We start from the raw sequence: 7972 nt of genomic DNA on the forward strand, positions 1-7972 counted from the left end.
TTTGGTTTTTTATGCTTTTCCTTGCTTTACGCACTTTTAATATTATATTTAAAAAAATATTTTTATATACGTTTTAACTGATACAATTTCGTTTTAATCCGCATACTATGTCCAGAAGTTCACATTTTTACTGACTACAACCATTGTACAAGCTTCAAGTTATACTGAGCGTGTTTTTATTACATTAATACTGTGAGTCTTATTATAATATAATAAGTTTTGCGATTGAGAGTGAATTATAATTTTTATATTCTAATTTTTGAATATTTTCACCGTTTTACTTTTATATTATAACATTGATAATGATCCAACAGGGGTCGAAACGTCTGTTTTGTTTATGGTTTATTGTTTATTCCCGGCAAATTAAATTTTATATTATAACGAAATGACAAGTTTTTATTCTGTGACTTCTCAATATTTTCAATTTTATAACGACTAATTTTTAGGCATGTAACCCTTTTTCGTTCTATTCTTTTTTAAATTTATTGAGCCTCATTATTATTACATTTTAAGTAAAGAAATTTATGTATCATTATTAAGGCGAATAATCGAAGCCAGTTAGACCCGACGGCAGGAATTACATAGATTCTATAAATGGTTAATATCCACGGAATTGTCCGCACAACCAATCGGAATCAATATTGTAATTGTGAGATGAATTTTCACGTAATCATATAATCTCAAAAATGTGTTCGAAAATCTATCATTAATTTTATTGACATTAGAGAACTTTTGCGATATAATACTGAAAATAAGGCAAATGACAAAATTACTCATTATAATAACTTCCATCTTGGAAGTAATATCCAAATAATTTTTCAGTGCCGAAAACATGACAAGTACCTTCAATATCAATAAAGATACTTTAAAAGAAGATAAGTTATTAGAATTAGTAGTATGTAATGAAAAATATGAATAATTATATAAAATATCAAAACATCTGAAGGACGACTATAATATCATAAGTGACTACAAATTCTCGGCATGCAATAGATTTTGAATCTCAATATTATGAGCAAGATACGTAAGATTAAGACAAAGAGAAGTCGGGGGAACCCAAACGGTTTGCATACGCACCAAACTGTATCGTTCTTATAAACAATTTATAATTTTATACGTTCCCATTCAGCACACTAATATGTCTGGCCAAGCCGGCGTCAATTGCAAGGGAAGCGTATAGTCTCGTGTGCCAAAATGGCGTCCACAGGAGTTACCCGGAAATCCCCGAGATGCTGCCTGTCCAGCAAGCCAAATAATCCAAGATCGACAGACGCCGTTTTTCAAAGATCTCGGGGAGGAACCAGTCTCGTCGGGTAACGAACTTAAGCTTCGTAAATTACGAATAATTGACAGTCGCAATTTTCCGTTGTGCAACTTTCCAAAATAGGCAACTTTCCAAAATAGGCAACTTTCCAAAATAGGCAACTTTCCAAAGTAGGCAACTTTCCAAAGTAGGCAACTTTCCAAAATAGGCAACTTTCCAAATAAGCAGCTATGGCACCGAAAGCAACGTTACGCTGTTACGTTAACGCGCTCTAGAGAGGAAATCAAGACTTGAACCAGTGATGCACATTTGGCTCCTGGCAACACGGAAAACCAGCCCCACCATTTGTATCCCCACCAAGCAGACACCTACCGGCATCGAGTCGGCCGTCTTCGCCGCTGCGAAAAATTGCAAAATATTGGTTTTGAATAATTTTTTACTCAAATACTATCAACTTTACAGAAAAACTGCAAAAGACAAAAATTATTTATTTTTTTCTCATAAAGTTCTGAGAATTTTTTCAGAATTTTTTCAGAATTTTTTAATACCGTATTTTCTCATGTTGATAAAAATAAGAAAATGCAGTACTAAAAAGTTGATAAAATATTCTGAAAAAATTCTCAAAACTTTATGAGAAGAAAATAAATAATTTTTTTCTGTTGCAGTCTTTCTGTAAAGTTGATAGTATTTGAGTAAAAAATTATTCAAAACTAATATTTTGCAATTTTTCGTAGCGGCAAAGACGGCCGACTCGATGCCGGTAGGCAATTTGCTTGGTGGGAGTACAAATGGTGGGGCTGGTTTTCCGTGTTGCCGGCAGCCAAATGTGCATCACTGACTTGAACGCACAGCAATATCTCACGCAGCCTATGATACACGCAGTTACACACACGTGTCAATTTTTGTACAAGGAATTCATCGCGATAAAGCATCTAAATTTAATTCTAAGAACACGACGTTGTATGTTCGTGCAAATTACGTGTTTCGGAACTATTATTTCGTACGTTTGGGTTGCAAAGCTTTCATATCAAGCAAATGTTGTCACGACTTGACAGCTGAGACGCCATGTAAAAAAAAAAAAAACACTAAGAAATGGTAAAAAATTATCCTATACAGCACAGAATTTGCAGCAATATTGCTGCAATAACGCTACAATATTGCTGCAACGTGCAATATTGTTGCAATGTTGCAGCATTGTCGTTGCAACTTTTGTGCTGTAGGGGTATCGATTTAGAAATTTTTAATCATTTTCAGCGTAGACTCCGCTTCACAAACACGTATTAATGCGTATACTTTGATCTTAGAGAAGGATTTTTGAATCCGTGAAAGAGAAAAAGAGTATTCGTTATACAAAAATTATACATGTTCAATCGGTAATACAGACGTCTTTAGGATCCCGAGATAGTAATTGATTGAATGTTCAGTTGAAGTGCATAAATTTCTATCAGGACCATATATTGAACAGATATACCATAGCTATACATCCACGATTATACAGTTCGTGGATCATCGAAGTGCAGCGGTTTCCAGACGATTTCAGAAGTCAAGCATAGTAAGTGGCGGTATGCAATCGGATGGGTGACCGCTTCAAAATGCTATGAAATTTGTTCCCGAATTCAGGGAAAATCTTTTTTTTTTTTTCATCATAATTTTATGATGTGTACTCTAGAATATAGTAATTAATCAATAATAATACTCATTAGCAACAAAACTATAAAATTAATTAATTTTAATAACATGCATACCTAAGGCGTACATTATCGGTACGGCGTACTAAAAGTACGGTGTACCGGTACTATACCCTTTAGGTACGCACGTACCTGACAGGTACGGTATCGGCACGCATAGTACGCCGTACGCTCACCGTACTAATACCGTGGAGGTATTTTCCTATCTGGGTTAATTTTAGTAACATGCGTACCTAAGGCGTACATTATCGGTACGGCGTACCAAAAGTACGGTGTACCGGTACTATACCCTTTAGGTACGCACGTACCTAACAGGTCCGGTATCGGCACGCATAGTACGCGCGGTGAGAGTACGGCGCCGTACTCTCACCGTACTAATACCGTGGAGGTATTTTGCTATCTGGGTTCTGGTGACTTCGGAGTTCGGGCTTCGCTTTAGGATCCGCCGTCTGTATTACCGACATTTCCACTCGGTGAAAAATTTCTAAATTGGATTTACGGATTGCAAAATTGTTATTACATAAATTAATGTACGCACAAACAGGACCTCAGCTGTACTGGATTTCATGAGAAAATCGAAAAAAAGTTAAAAAGTCTCTTACGTTTGGCTCGTACAGCTGTCACCTCAGATATATGTATATATATTTGATATAAAAATTTTAGAGTTCATATCTTAAAAATAAGTATGCAGCTGAGGTCACATTACTGGAACGAATGATACCGAGTTTGTAGAACTACTAAGATTGAAAATCTAGAAGAAAAGTTTTTTCACCGAGTGGAAAATACATGTATACGGATGCTTTGCAAAGACTGAGAATGTCAACAGAGCCGAAATTGAAACCTCTTGATTCTCTCTGGCCATCTCGTTTTCTGTTTCTTTCTATTCACTCACGCATAGCTGGCTCCCCTACTCTATATGTACAACCTCTTTCATCTTTGGTAAAACCAAAGACATAGAGAGTGGACTGCGTGATCTGTATCTAAATAGTGCATTAAATGTGGTCGACAATAATGAGAGAGAGGGACCGTGGGAGACGGCCAATCTCCCTCTTATTCTCTCTTCCCATTACACCACTGAATGGAAAGAGATAGAAATGGCCGTTTGCCACGGTCCTTCTCTCTCATCCCTATCGACCATTTTGACACACGGATCGCGCAGTCCATTCTCTATGTCCTTGGATAAAATCCAATCAAAGAGGTTAGAAATCGTTCCGAGATCTCGGACAAAGACAAAATTAACAAATTACAATTGCACAATTTGACCAATCGAGCAACTTTCTTCAGATATTATTATTTTATTATCACGTACTGCCTATCACGTATTCTAACACTTTTTGCGCATGCGCTCATACGAGAAAGTAATATGTGTTACCTCTTTTTATCCGCCATTTTTGGTCCACACACACACACACACACACACACACACATTCACCAAACTGATTATAGAAATCTCTATTAGATAAGGACAGATGAATGCATTGAATGACACAACAATATCAATATATAATGGTGCTTTCCAATTGATGACACAAGACGACACAAAGGGGTTTGTTCGCGTCGCATGCTCCAATATGTTCCAATAGGGGTAATCCCGATTTATCACGGCTCGATTGGACATCACCAATCATAGCGACCGGTGCTTAAGAGCTTTGTAGTCTCAAGCGCTGTGAGTGGCTCGTGTCCAATTGAGTGCCACCCGTTCCAATATGCTCCTACCATTCCAGCTCCTACTCACTCCAACGCGCTTGATAGAGTAGGGCCGGTATTCATAGTCGGTTCTCATTTCAAGACCGTCTTAAGTAATGTCTTAAGTTGTGCTAATGCGGCCCTCTGATTGGTTCATGACATCTTAAGACTGTACTTAAGACGGTCTTAAATATAAGATCTGACTATGAATACTAGCCTAGGAGCTATGGTAGGAGTATGTTGGAGCATGCGACGCGAACAAACCTAAGTCGATACAAGGGGATCGATTCTGTATCTTGAAACGAGGTGAAAATTACAAAAGTGAGTGAATTTACTAGAATACTGATAATTTCATTGGTCAATACCTAGTAAATTTGCTCACTTTTGTAATTTTCATCTTGATTGAAGATACAGAATCGACCCCGAGTGTCGTTCTATCTTTAGCTGCTTTCCATTTACACCGATTCTCAGATAATTCTCACTTGTGACGTCATAACTCAGTTGAATGCGCGTTCCTTTTGCATTCTGACAAGGGAGATTCAACTGAGTTTTTACCTATAATCTGCACAAGATCGAGACCGTGTGCTTTAGTGAGTTTCGTAAACTCACTTCAAAGTAAGGTTATGAACCTGTGTTGACATGTGATAACTTTTTACCAAAGTAAGCAAGTAGTAACGTCATTAATCTGAGTATAAAATACTCAGTTCACTTCAGCAGGGTTGGTAAAAAACATGTTTTAAACGTGTTTTAAACAGTTTAAAACATGCTTAATTGATGTTTTTAAAATGTTTTAAATGTTTTTTTTTATAGTGCTGTTTAAAGCATATTTGAAGCATTAAAACATATTCAAGAAGAAACACAATATGTTTTATTCTTAAAAAAAAAACATTAGTCTTTACCAACCCTGCACTTCAGACTCATAGCATTTTTGACCCGACCAGGTTTGCACCAATCTGGGTTAATGGCATTTTGTGCTCTCCTATTGGTAGAACGGGTGACGTCAACCAATAGGAAAGATTAATCCAACTCAGGTTGGTGCAAACCCGATCGGGCCGAAAACGCTATCAGTTTCGCTTGTGTGTAAATGGAAAGCAACTTTTGTCACTCTCTGAATGTCAACAAGGATAGAACGATGCTTGTGCCGACTAGAGTCCTAGATTTATCAGAGAGGCGCAACCGGTGTTATGCATTCTGAGTTGCTGTTGCAATCTAACCAATTGCGTGACTTGGCAGCCATTTATAGTACTAGTGACATATTTCTATTTCATTTTATCTTATACATTCTATCTCACATTATTCTATACGTCTTATCTTGTTTGACATAGTTTAAAGGCAGTCGGCCATGTTTAGTACTCTCCTTAGCATCTTTGTCATACTGACTTAAGCCGGTTGCGCCTCTCTGATAAATCTAGGACTCTAGTGCCGACTTGTGTCATCAAATGAAAAGCACCCAATAAATATAAGAAATGCATGAAAGATGTCACTATTATCAAATTTGGAATTTAAAGTCTGTACCATCAACCTCAATCAAGTTCGACTGTCGTTCCCTTTAAATTCCTTCTATATCCTTTTTTACTCGCCAATGTTTAGTGCCTAAAATTTCTTATAATTTATGGAAAATTTCTTATAATTTAAGGAATAATGAAATATTAATAAAACTTATTTTTAAAAGAGTACATAAACTTCACAAATTTTGATATTTTTTAACGATTTTCTAAAAATCATATAGCATTTGTAAGATTTATCCAAAAATTTCAGTTTGATTGGTTTCGGCCGAAATTGAATAAAAATCGAATATTTATTTTCGATTTCGGTCGGAAGTAAAAAAGTGATTTCGGTTAGACTTTAATGACTACATCACCTAAATACGACAAACGCCACTTGGCGGTCAAAGTTAGATATATATTTAACTAATACAATACGTATTCTTTAAATGGATCCGGGTTCGACTCCCAGTTGAAATAATATATTTTTCGCAATAAGATCTTTACAAATTTTAAGATGTATGTAATTATAAATTTGGGGGAATTATTAATATAGGGGGAAGTCGCCTATATCGTACCCCCTAACGTTTAAACAATATTGTAAACAAAAGTACTGAAGATATCAGAATATTTCTGTACTTATATTAATCTTTGGTTCATTGGCAATAGAACAAAACGATACTTTTGCGAAAATAAACATTACATTATTGTTTAAATTAGATTTTTAAAAAAAAGTAGCTTTCGGTACGATTTGAAGACCGGGTCGTTAAATTGTACCACCTGGTTCCTAAATCGTACTTCTAATATAGCAAACAAGCTGACATTGCTTATTGCCATTTTGACATTAAAATAACATCTTTAACGTCAAAATGATGGTAGACATCGTCAGTTTGTTTACTGGGAAAATAAACAAAACTAATTTTAAAACTCATTTATTAATAAATTTAATTTTAATTTGAACTGAGTATACATATTTAAGTGGGAGGATCCCGTTTGCCTACAGTTCTGATTACTAGGCATCACTCATATCAACTGGTGCCTAGTAATTTTTTACTGTTTTGCCAATAAGATTATTTTATTTTTAAATTGGCCAATCAGCGATACATGTGTGCAATATGCGATGTGTGCAATCGGAGCCCTCCCTATTTAAGTAGGTATAATAAAAACTTTTCTATTATAAAAACAGAAATTAGACTCTGTGTTTTTTAAACTTAAGAAAACAAAGTAAAAAGCAATACTTAAATTGATTTAAGCTATCATTGCACTACATTTCAGAATATTAAAATCTCAGATATTTTGACAAAATAAATTTTATAAATAAAATCAATTACGGATTTTTCCGTCACAATAGAAAAGATTCAATAAAAAGACTCAATAGAAAGACTCAATAGAAAAATTTAATAGAAAGACTCAATAGTTGATAAGCAATCACTTTCTTGAGCGCTTATTTAAACAGTTTTCTGTTTCTTGGATATACAGAGCGAACGTAATTTACAAAAAATTGAAGAGGGAAAAAGGATTCCGGTTATAGAACAGACTCCCGTTATGGAATATATCACCAAAAAATGTTACAAATGGCATTTTTAGGGCTATGGCAGAGGACGAGAGGTAACGAGATGAAAGGGCTATGGCAGAGAACGAGACGTAACGAGACGTAACTTTCGTAGTCGTAACGTAAGATAAGGCAGAGGAAAACGTAGCTGTCATAATGTTGTGACTGGTCGGCGACCACGACAGCTACGTTTTCCTCTACCTTACCTTACATTACGACTACGAAAGTTACGTCTCGTTACGTCTCGTTCTCTGCCATAGCTCTCATTTGTAGAAATATTTTGATTTTGCGTTCTGTT

Source organism: Trachymyrmex cornetzi, unplaced genomic scaffold, assembly GCF_001594075.2.
Source record: "Trachymyrmex cornetzi isolate Tcor2-1 unplaced genomic scaffold, Tcor1.1 scaffold12, whole genome shotgun sequence".
In the NCBI taxonomy this organism is placed as follows: Eukaryota; Metazoa; Arthropoda; class Insecta; order Hymenoptera; family Formicidae; genus Trachymyrmex; species Trachymyrmex cornetzi.